Source organism: Suncus etruscus, chromosome 8 (assembly GCF_024139225.1).
Source record: "Suncus etruscus isolate mSunEtr1 chromosome 8, mSunEtr1.pri.cur, whole genome shotgun sequence".
Classification (NCBI taxonomy): domain Eukaryota; kingdom Metazoa; phylum Chordata; class Mammalia; order Eulipotyphla; family Soricidae; genus Suncus; species Suncus etruscus.
Genome location: NC_064855.1, coordinates 123,306,629 through 123,319,032, shown reverse-complemented (window position 1 = coordinate 123,319,032; position 12,404 = coordinate 123,306,629). Strand labels below are relative to the sequence as shown.

Below are 12,404 nucleotides of genomic sequence, written 5' to 3'. Positions count from 1 at the left end.
TTTTATTTTATTTATTTAATTTTTGTTTTTTGGGTCACACCCAGCAGCAGCACTCAGGGGTTACTCCTGGCGCTGTGCTCAGAAATAGCTCCTGGAGGCTCGAAGGACCATATGAAGCGCCAGGGATTGGACCTGGGTCTGTTCCAGGTAGGCTGCATGCAAGGCAAATGCCCTACCGCTGTGCTGTCTCTCCAGCCCCCATAAACATGTTTTTAAATAATAAAATAAATTCTTTAACTGAATTTCTGTGAATGCAGTTACAAAGTTACAACGTTGTTCCTGATTGAGTTTCAGTCATACAAAGTCCCACGCTCATGCCTTCACCAGTGCATTTTTCCTGCCACCAATGTCCCTTTTTCCCTCCTGTCCATTCCCTACTCTCCCCTGTCTATCTCTGGGAAAACATGTTTCTGCTCCCTCCATGAACATTGTTGAAAAGAAATGCCACGGACCTGGGTGATAGCACTGGACATTTGCCTTGCACGCAGCTGCCCCGGGTTTGATCCCTGGCTTTGAACAGGGTTCCCCAAGTCTGTCATGAGTGCAGAGCCAGTAACCCCTGAGTTGCAGGTTGTGACCCCCTCAAACCAAAACACCAAAAAACCAAAAAAAATAGAGCGCCATCTAAATCAAGCCAGTCCAATGTGTAGCTGTAGGCAGCGGGAGCTGGAATAGAACCCACGCAGGGACCCAGCACACATCCACGCATTTTCAACCCACTTCCCATGTGCTGAGGAGACCAGGCTGTGTGGACTCCACCCTGAAAAGGGAGGCATCTGTCTCCAGGAATCCACAGCATAGGCCTTACAGGAAATCCAGATGACATTGGGGACTGTGAGCACCCCAAAATTAGTTAGTCTGATGACCAGCGGAGGACACACACTCACAGGGCTCCCCAGCAGGACTGGGACATGGAACTGACCCACGCCCGGTCTGGGCCCCACCTCCATGCCTCTGCAGACCTGCACTGTTTCTGTACCACAAGAAGCTCGTGAGGGTTGGAGCTGGGCCTTGTCTTCAGGGGTGTGGCCGAATGGGGCTTGGGACTGTTTTCTCTGAAACTGGCCCTGAATATTCCAGATAAGCCCAGCAGTCCCACACTCATGTGTTAGCATGAGAACATGATAGAAAACATGGCTTCCCTGACGCAGAGGGGTCGGGCCCTAGATCCGGTCCTCTGGCTGGCGAGGGTCTCCGTAGGACAGTGCCTCCCTCCATCTCCCAGGAGCCCATTCCCACCCCTGCCACAGCCGGCTGCCAGGGGAACCAAGAATGGCTCCCCCATTGCACTGTGCTTCATTCTGACTCCCAGGGAAGCCCTGCCACCGCTATTTCCTCCCTTCTCCACACTGACTTGTTTTGGCAGTTGCCGGAGGAACAGTTGGTTCTGTCTGAGCACTGGGGAACAAATCTGGAGACAGGCCTGGGAAGGAGGGCACAGGGCCCCTCTGCACCCCAAGCCCAGCCTGGGTGTGTCTCACAATGAGGGAGAGCTAATATGGAAGGAAGTAGAGCTTCTCCGGTTCTAGACTCTGCTACTGGGGAGGGTGGCCTGGTGGGCAGAGTCGGGGATGAGCTTCGAGGATGAGCGTGTGCAGGAAGCCTGCACAGGGAGGAAATGATGAACGTGCAAGGCTGGCACCCTGCAGACAGGCGCTCGAGTGGTCCCTCCCTGCACCTGAAGGTGGCTAGGACCATCCGAAAGCCCAAAGCAGTTGCATCTTGAGAAATGCATTGGGTTTTCATTGGGATGGGAATGGGGATGGTGCAGAGCACATCTCTCCCCACATTGCTGCGTGGTGCTGGGGGGGATGAGCTGAGCAGTGAGACAGACACACCCATCATATGCATGCCTGCTGTGTGCCAGGGCAAAGTTCAAGGTTGCAGTGCCAGCAAGGTGGGAGGCTGCGGGGCGAGGGTGAGGAAACCCTCATTGTCCTGCCTGGCTGTGCCTGGCAGAGAATCCCAGAGGCCTAGCCTGGGTGTGGGGGAAACTGGGGAGATGGAGCAAGGCAGAGAGATGCCGGTGGAGAGCTGGTATGGTGGGAACATGAGGCCCCGATGACAGGGGCCCCATGTCTTCGACAGCAGCCGCTGGGCCCAGCAAAGGGTCCCAACCCCAACATGCTTCCCTCCAACCCTAAAATTTGTGTGCTGTTCTCTCTCTCTCTCTCTCTCTCTCTCTCTCTCTCTCTCTCTCTCTCTCTCTCTCTCTGTGTTAGAGAATGCCCCAGAAAGTGCATTTTATCAGAAATGCTCGCAAAAGGCTCCAGAAATGAATTTTATCAGAAATGTTTGCAGAGGCATGATTCAGAGCTGCTTGGAGGAGCTAACTTGGGAGAGCCTGCCTGGAACTTTGGGGTGACCAGCGGCCACAGGAGACACAGATGTGGCAATCACTCTGCTCCCCTTCGTGGCTGAGCCTGCTCAGACCCACTTCCATGGGCTCACGCAGGCACTGGTAACGCCGCTGCAAGAGGCGCTGTGAGGCTCCAGCCTTCCCGACAGCCCTGGGTGCTCCAGGCTTTCTCTGCCTTCTCCAGGGCCGGGCTCACTAGCTATCAGGCTCACCAACTGCTTCTCCTCTGGGAAAATCACTCAGTATTTCCATTGAGGCCACCTGGGGTGTCAATGAAACAGATGCACACGGTGTAGGAGGATGTGGGGCCTAGAGACAGACTCATGCCACAGTGAAAGGCCGTAGGCATGGATTCCCCAAGTTCTGGGCGACTCTGGAACTTTTTGGATGGGAGGCCTACGGTAGTTTCCCTATGGAGGGGGCTCTTCAGGAGTTACTCCTGGCCCTGCACTCAGGAATCACTCCTGGTAGACTCAAGGGACCATGAGAGATGTTGGGGATCAGACCTGGTTTGGCTGTCTGCAAGGCAAATGCTCTCCCTGCAGTGCTATTGCTCTGGCCTCGAGGACAGGAAACTCCTGAGCATTCTGCAGGTACCTGACTAAGATCCCACCGAGATCCCACTAACACAGACCAAGCCTGAGACTGGTTGGTTTTTCCCGAACAGTCCCTTCAGGTGGTTTTAAAATGGTTCTTGAAGGGCTGGAGAGAGAGGCCAGGGGTAGGGCACTTGCCTTGGATGCAGCCATTTAAAAAAATAATTATTTTATTTGAGCACTGAAAATGGATGAAGTGATATGCATGGAACCTCTCCATTAGCAATAGTGCCTCCAATCTTCCTCGGATCCCAGGCACCACAAAAGGTCCCAGAACTACTGCCAAGAGTGAATCCTGGAGTAGGCCCTGAGAAATGCTGTGTTTGTCTCCCCAAATCAAAAACAGATTCATTTGACTAGGTGGGTATGATTTCAATTTTCCAGCGGATGGTTTCTTTGGCCCATTTGTTTATGTGTGCTTAAAAATCTCCCTATATTTGTACATTGCCACTATTCTTGGGCAACTTTGTTTGGTTCTGCCAGTCTCTGAGAGCTGATGTATTTGGAATCAACGTATTTTTGCTACTTAACAGATTGAAATGAGCTTTGTAATGGCAGGTTGGAATTTGTCCTCAGAAATTTATTATTATTATTATTTGGTTTTTGAGCCACACCCGATGATGCTCAGGGGTTACTCCTGGCTCTGCACTCAGAAATCACTCCTGGCTTGGGGGACCATATGGGACTCTGGGGGATCAAACTGCAGTCCTTCCTAGGCTAGTGCAAGCAAGGCAGATTCCTTACCACTTGTGCCAATGCTCCAGTCCATTTTCAGTTTTTTTTTTAAATTTTTTTGTCAGAAACTTATTTTCAATCCTGAGTTTCAGCCCAAAAGCCCTTTGCTGTCTCTGAAGCCTGGAAGTCATGAGCCTTCATCTAGATCTTTAATAATAAAACCCAGATGTGCTCACATAAATCCTAAATGTTCAGGGATCTGTCATTGATACTGATGGGGAGAAAGTGGGGTATCTTGTCACCTTTGCCATGGAAGCCATTCCAGGCTCAGTGTCTCTGTCTGTCTGCTGCAGAAAACTCAGCGCTGGGCTTTGAGCAGAGGGGACAAAGTGCTCTTCTCACCATGTTCTCCCAGCACTGGGAGCCTGTGTGAGGAAAAGGCTGTTCTCACTCCCCGGGAGAAGGGAGGTGACATGTTTTCCCACTGAGCTCCCTGCACTCTTATCTGAGATGGAAAGCTAATGTCATCCTGACTTCTGAGAAACAGAACCATCTGTGAAATGCAGCCTGGTGATTTTTATTAGAAAACCATTAGGGGTGTGTGTGTGTGTGTGTGTGTGTGTGTGTGTGTGTGTGTGTGTGTGTGTGTGTAAGTGACAGATTTTAGGAGATTAAACAAACTTGTCGCTGATGACTTGGAAAGCTACAACGAATGCTGCCTTTCAGAGATTTTGGTTCTAGAGGGGGTGGGCTGCAGAAACCCTTGGAGCAAGAAGTCTGCCATGGAGGAAGGAGCTGTAACCTGTACCAGAGAGATTTGAAGATTCTCTCTTTTGAAGAGAGATTTGAAGGGTCCTTTGCTTCCCCTCTGTCCTCCCCTCCTTCCTCCCTTCTGTTTTTGAGACAATGTTCAGGAGAGCTGCAAGGTTTTGCTGGATCTCTGTAAAATGAGCTTTGAACAAGTCCCAAATCTATTATCCACTGGCGGTTGAAAATACATAATGGTGTCATGTGAACCAGACAGACAGATGGACAGATGGACAGAGAGCACCAGGAAATGCGGCAACCATACTCGGTTGATTTGGGAAGGGCCAACACATTATTTGCACCCTGAGTCTGTTCACCGAGCCCTCATACTCACTGGTATACCATACCCTGATACCCCAGGGTGCCCATATTTCCTGTACTTGGAAGTTCAGGGAGAAAATGCAGGGCTCAAGCCCTGCTCTGGAAGCAGAAGGTGAATCCACTGACGCCCTAGAGAGCTGCCCACACATGAAACCAGCCAGATGGGAGATGATAGGAAAAATAGCTCGAATTCAGTACCAGGAAGCAGAGACCCTACAGCCACAGAACTTACCCTTCACACCCCTACTGTATAAACTGAGAGACTCCTGTTGTAATGAAGGAGAGGCCCACAAGATGCTTACTCATCATGAGGCTCAATCCCCAGGTACTGACCATACTCCTCCCCACCCAACTTTCATCCATCTCAAAACCCCCAACCTTCTACCCCTTTCTGGGCTAACAAAATCATCAAATTTCATTGAGGAACTGCAGCTTTTGGGTCTCTGCTGGTCACTTTGATAACTTAAAATCTGCTTCCATTTCTCTCTTTTTAAAAAAAAAACTTTATTTATTGATTGATTGATTCATTGATTGATTGGTTTCTGGGCCACACCCAGAAGTGCTCAGGGGTTACTCCTGGCTCTGCACTCAGAAATCGCTCCTGGCAAGCTTGGGGGGCCCCATGGGATGCCAGAAATCAAACTGGGTCCCTCCCAGGTCGATTGCATCTAAGGCAAATGCCCTACCGCTGTGCTATCTCTCTGGCCCCTGCTTCTCATCCTCTTGTCTGCATAATTCCAATAGTGTCCCCTCCCCAATATTCCAGGTGCATTTTCTAAACCAGCTTCCGAGTGCTCTTTCTGGTCATAAATCTCATGGGGTTACACTGATGTAAAAGCAAACCCTCATGTTGGGATAAAGTTCAGACTTGGGAATTCGGACCGACTTGCTCTAGTGGGAAGATCCTCTCTCTCCCTTTTCCCCTCTCTCAGACACTCAGGCTGACAGATTCTCGATGACATCCCACCGCTGCCATACATGGGGACTTCATAGTCTCTTTAATTCTCATCGTACTATGAATCACTTGCCACACCAGAACTGCTCATGGTCTCTATGGGACACAGAGACTCAGGGCACTGGGAGTTTCGTAGGAAGCGACAATAATGCGTTGGTTGTAAGAACAGAGACACGCACTCCCACGTGCCGCATTTCCTCATGAAACCTGGATGCCCATGTCATGGGATTCCTGTTTGTCATGCTCTGCATTTCAGCCTGAATCGTCATCTTCCCTGGGAAGTATTGGGGAGTGGGTGGGCTCACGATGGAAACAATCCAGGTCATTATTGACATGCAATAAGGTGAAATCAAGTAAATAAATATTAGAGTAGAGAAAGCTTATTTTTCCTGAAAGGGTTGGAAATTCATGGATAAAAAAGTTAACCGATATATTATACTGTATTCACAAATGAATACGAAATCGATGAATGACTTAGGGGAGCCAGTCAGAAGAAGAGACACAAATATCAGAGTAACTCATTGATCTGTCTTGTCCCACATTACTGTATTACTCCAGCAGCAGTCCAGCATTGGCTAGAAAAGGGGTCTACCCCTTTAAGAAAGATCAAAATCAACTGTTATTGGCTGGCTGGAGCATTAAACCTCCTCCTCCAGTGTGTGTGTGTGTGTGTGTGTGTGTGTGTGTGTGTGTGTGTGTGTGAGAGAGAGAGAGAGAGAGAGAGAGAGAGAGAGAGAGAGAGAGAGAGAGAGAGAGAGAGGCAGAGCAAGCACACCTTCTGCACCTTCTGATGTTTTATCTCAGCCCCCAGGGGGTCAGCAGGCTCTGTTCCAGTCTTTATGCTGAACCCCCAATAAGTGCCATATTCTCCTTTTTTATAGTAGGGCAGTTGTCAGTTCTAGGGGTGTGTGTCCTATCCAACTGCCATTCCGGGGGGTGGGGCATCATCACCCCTTTAAGATACTTTGACTAATTCCTTAAATACATCAATAAGATGTGCTGTAGAGAAGAGTAGGACAGGGGAAAGCAAGACATTGAGAGCAGGGCCACCTACATTCCCACACACCTTGAATCCTGGCGTAGAGCACTGGAGCAGGGAAGGAAAGAAACTGGAATGGGGAGAGTAAAAGAGGCAGACAGGAGGTGAAGAGGCTCCTGAACCCTAGCCAAACTACAACCATCAGACTTTCAAATGAGCCAGTCCAACAGGCAGGGTGGGGACCTGGGGACACCAGTGGAGGGAAACAGACACAGGAGCTGTGAGTGAGCTGTGAGTGATGTTGGAAGATTACACACCTGAAACTCAACCTTGAAAAACTTTGCCCCTCATGATGCCTCAGTAAAAAAACTTTGTAAAAAAAAAAAAAAAGACTTTTGGGCTCAACTAATTCAACAAGCTGAGCACGTGTTGCATGTGATATGAAAATCTCAAATGTTTTCTAAAAACGATGACTTGGGCAGGGAGTAGGATTTGTGAACAGGGTGGAGGGCTCGGTCCTTAAAAGCAATAAAGACTTCAACAGAACACCAGAAAGTAGAAACTACAAAGAAGGGAAACTCTTTGATAGTGTCAACGTTATGAATATTTTTGTGGGCTGGACTTTAACTGCAAACCAAAGCGAAGCCCAGACAGCTACATTAAACCAAAAAGTTTCTGATGAAAGAAATCATCATCAAAATGAAAAGGGGGGTGGGTGTGTGAGCCAGGTAAAGAGGGTGTCAATTCTATGGGGGGAGAGGGAAACCAGAGTTTGGGGTGGCATGACAAAACATATGTAGTTGATAAAGTACAGTGTTATAAACATTAAGACAGATATATTAAAAAAACTATCAATAGGTCAACAAAGATAGTTTTGTCTGTTGGGATCACACCCAGTAGTGTTCAAGGATCTCTTCTGGTGTTCTCAAGGGACCATATGGGGACACAAGGAATTAACCCCAGGCCCACTGCGTGCAAGGAAAGCACCTTACCTGCTGAACTACTGCTCTGAGCCCCTCATAATTTATTATTACTTTTAATGCTTTATTTTTATGTATTTACTGGTTCATTGATTGGTTTTTGCACCACACCTGATAGTGGTCAGGGGTTACTCCTGGCTCTGCACACAGAAATCGCCCCTGGCAGGCTTAGGGGGCCATATGGGATGCCAGGAATCGAATTGGATCCCTTCCCGGGTAGGCCACATGCATTCAAAGCAAATGCCCTACCGCTGTGCTATCTCTCTGGCCCCTCATAACTTATTTTTAAACAAAGAAATGACCCCCCAAAATGTATTCAATTTAGAGAATTAAATCTGTTTAAACTACTGAATGCGTTCAAAGTGTCAATCAAAAAAATAATCCATCTCATTCAGGGCCAGCGACAGTGACGGTAAACTTCATCTTAGAATGTTGGGAGTTGCCAAGTCCCCAGTGGGATTCTTGTCATCAACAATCCAGATGCATCACTGACATTCCTGTTGCCCTCATCTTGGATTTAAGGACTAAGCTGTCTCTGTTTATTCACTTTTGAGACAAGGTACCACTCTCAGGCCAGGCACCAAATGCACACTGTGGGGTTTTGCTCTCCTTAGTCTGATTCTCATGAATCTCTAACACTCCAAACCTTTGGCCCCTGACAAAAGAGACTTAATTTCTATAGTCCCTGAGAGCATAAAACGAAGCTCCTGTGGACTGTGGTCACTATTTCCAGGGATGGCCTACCAGATGGTTGGATGGAATCATTTTATATCTATCAGCCCTGGAATTTTTTAATGGGCTGTCTCCACAAATTGTATTTTCACTGTAATACATATATATATATATATATATATATATATATATATATATATATATATATATATATTCCACTAAGAAGGCTTTTTTTGCTTTTTTAAAAAAGATATGACCACATTTTAGGTTTTGGGCCACACCTGGTGACTCCCAGAGGTTACTCCTTGCTATGTGCTCAGAAATCGCCCCTGGCTCAGGGAACCATATGGGATGCTGAAGATCGAACCTCAATCCATCCTGGGTCAGCTGCATGCAAGGCAAATGGCCTAGCGCTGCGGTATTGCTCCGGCCCCTTCTTTTTTATTTTTGGAGGGGAGTGTCCACAAATGCTTATTTTCCAGTAATACTAATAAGAGATCAATCTCTAAACATTCCCTCTCCCTCGTTCTCAGATCATTAGCATTTGCCTAATTAATACTTCCCATCTAAAGACAGGAAATAGGATATTATAGCTGCATTTTAAATAGTCATCTTATTACACTCGAACATTAGCATTCCAAAAATATGCCCTGGTGTCTCTTAAAGTGCCCTACCAGTGTAAATCTGTTCTCAGCTTTGAAAATAGCTTTCTTGACAATTATATGAAAATACAGTCTTTCTTTCATGTGTTTTGATGTCTGCATAATTCTCCCTTAAGACTTGATTTCCTTCCTGCTGATCTGAGAATGTCTTTGTGCTCCTTTAAAACACTTTTTATAACATGCAAAACACTTTCTTTCCTTACCAGAAATCTCTTTGAAACAGTTCTCCACACCCCAACATTTTTATGTGTGCTATGAACAATCCTTCAGTAGCTCTAAATAATCTTCATATAGCTCTCAGATGCACTGAATCTTAAATTTCCTGCATGTTGCATCTCACAAGTACTTACTTGTCTGTCTGTTTTATCCATCCATCCATCCATCCCAGTCCACCCATAATCCCTCACTTACACCCATCTGCACATATTCCTCCATTCATCCACCATCTATAATTCATTCATTCTTTTCCATCCATCCATCCATCCATCCATCCATCCATCCATCCATCCATCCATCCATCCATCCATCCATCCATCCGTCTGTTCATCCATCTATCCACCCATTCTACACTACTCATCAATTCACCCCTATGAGGTAAATTGAGGCCTTTGAAATAGTTCCCATTTGTATCTTAGTTGTTTTCCTTTGGTCTTGTTTTCCCATTGCCTTTCATCTGGCCTTTTCCCCTCCCTGCTGGGGAAGGATTTTGTTTGGAGACTCAATAAATGGGAGGAATGAGAGCCCAGGAGTTGGCTGCCATCTAGGCTTGTGGTTTCACGTGGTGGAGGACTGACTTGTGGGTGAACAGCTTACAGTGTGAGTGTTCTTGCTTACTATACCCTCTATATCTGCGTGAATTACATATTGCAGAGAATTGTTACCAAACCAGCTTCTCCTGTCACCCCAGATAGGAGGTATGAGATATTCCTTTCCCTTCTGAGAACTGTGAGATAACCAAACCTCAGCCTAACTCCCAAAGAACGACTCATTACACACCCCCTGTTCATTCACACATCACCCCTTTACCATTGATCTGCACACATCCATCCAATTATCCATCTATGCATTCATTCCCCACCATCTATTTATAAACCCATACATTTTTTTAAACTATCCATTCACCCACCCAGGCTTTTTTATTTATCCATCATTCTTTATATCTATTCTTACATACACACACTTCCTTTCATCTATCCATCCATTCACCTGTCCATCTACACCATCCATCCATTTACATGTCACTTCTATCTGCATGTACCCATCAGTCTGCCCATTATCCATCCATTCATCCATCCATCCATCCATCCATCCATCCATCCATCCATCCATCCATCCATCTATCCATCCATCTCTTCAACTATTTATAAATGGTTCCTGATGCCGGGCATGATGCCAAGCTCTAGAACCACAACAAAGAAACAATGATCTATCCTTTTAAGATTCTCTGGAAAGCAACTATCTAGCCAAAATTTTATCTTCTCCTTGTTGAATTCATATATTGCCACCATTTTCCTTCTTTGATTCATTAAATTTCTGAGGATGATCATTATTTTGTGTATATTCCATTTTAGCTCTTCCAGTTTTACAGATAGCTCTGAAAACTACCCAACAGAAACATTTCAATGCTCAACCTGGCTCTGAACGTACTTTTGCACATCCTCCGAGGAGCTCTTTGAGCTAAACTACAAATTCTTTTTTGTTATAAATAGACTATTCTTGAAGCTTAACTTCAACACAGAAAAGATAATTACAGCCACACACATCTAAGAGAGTACTGTATCTTCTGGCATTTGGAGAGCGTGGTTTGGCTTGAGTTACATATAATTATAGGTTAAGAAAAAATTAATTAGTCTCACCTAGAACAGTCTGACCTGTTCAGCAGGCGGTGAGGAATAAAAACTACTATTCTGAGCTTAATAGTGAATTGGCGACTATGGGATTCAGTACTAGTTCATTTGAGATGGCCAAGGGCATTTTAACAAAAGCAAATCACTTGTCCTGTAAGTCACGCGACGACTTGCACCTGCAAAGTCAAGTCCAATAGGAGCTGCACCGGTCGATTAGCTTCTGCTCATGGAGAAAGTGCACTGGGCTGGTCAATGAGCTCACTTACTAGTGCTCCTTTCCCCTTCCCTTTAACAAATGGCCCCACACAGTGGAAGGTAACTACCCCCCATGAAATGTGTATGTACCCCATGATTCCTAGCAGCAGCAAGACAATCACAGCCCAACCTCCCTCCTGGGTACACAGAGACAGATATGGGGTGGCCCTCCTATAAGGATCCGACTTCCAGCCCTTTGCAGCTTTGGCTGTTGTTTCCTTTGCTCCTGGCCCCGACTCTTGGGCATGCCATCTGCCCATCCTTAAGAATGTTCTCCCAGTGAATCCAAGTCGCGCCTGGCTGCCCCTTTACCCCAGTGATGTGCTTTCCGCTTACCCTGTTCACAGGAGACTCAGCTATGCTTGAATCTGTGAGCTACTCTTCCTTTTGGCTGCCCAGGGCTGGGAATTGAGGGTAAGAACTTTGCACACACAAAGCCGGATCTGATGCTAACACCACAAGTGGGTCCTTGGCCTAAATGAATCTTTTGGTTGAGAAAGGATCTGGTCACACTGCACAAGCACATGGGTGACACATGCCAAGACTGGGGTTTCCTCTGAGGTAACTTTTTCTTTTGTTTTGTTTTGGGACCACATTCAGTGGTGCTCAGAGGTGCTCCTGGCAGGCTTGGGGAATGCTATGGGACGCCGGGGATTGAACATGGGTCGGCCACACTATTTGATCCATCTGGCCCATCCCTTGGGATAACATTTTAGGAGGCGCTGGGGAAAAAACCCCGTGGTCTCAAATATGCCAGGGAGGCATTCCCTAGGCTGAGGTGGCTTCTCTGACCTTCTGACTGGCCTCCAGCTCTCTGCACCCAGTGACACTTTTCTCCTGCCCCAGTGTAGGTTGCTGGGGTGGCATGGAAGGAGAGCGAGGCTGGACTCAGAGATCAGTGGTAGTAGTTAATCTAGGTGCTTCACGTAATGAAGTGCTCAGAATGGACCAGAAAGGGAGCAATGGCACACACAAGTAAGATGTGACTGGGGCTGTATTCATGTCCCAGAAAAATGTGACAGCAAGTGGGAGACTCACTCACTCACTCACTCACTCATTCAACAGGTCTTGGCTGAGTGTCTGCAATGTGTCCACCAATTCCTGTCACACAGAGAGGGACATACAAATATATATATATATACACACACACACACACACACATATATATATATATATATATATATACATACACAGTTATTTATACTCTACAAAACAAAACACATACTATATTATACATATATACACAGATATACACACCTAGGTATACACAATAGTTACACACACATAACAACACAA

General features: G+C 46.5%; 1 protein-coding gene across 1 annotated transcript in view; it reads right to left on the bottom strand.

The window, feature by feature from the left end:
• Positions 1-12,404, bottom strand: part of MYO16 (myosin XVI) — a 296,697-nt gene that overhangs the window by 47,832 nt on the left and 236,461 nt on the right. The gene's annotated exons all lie outside the window — the stretch shown is intronic.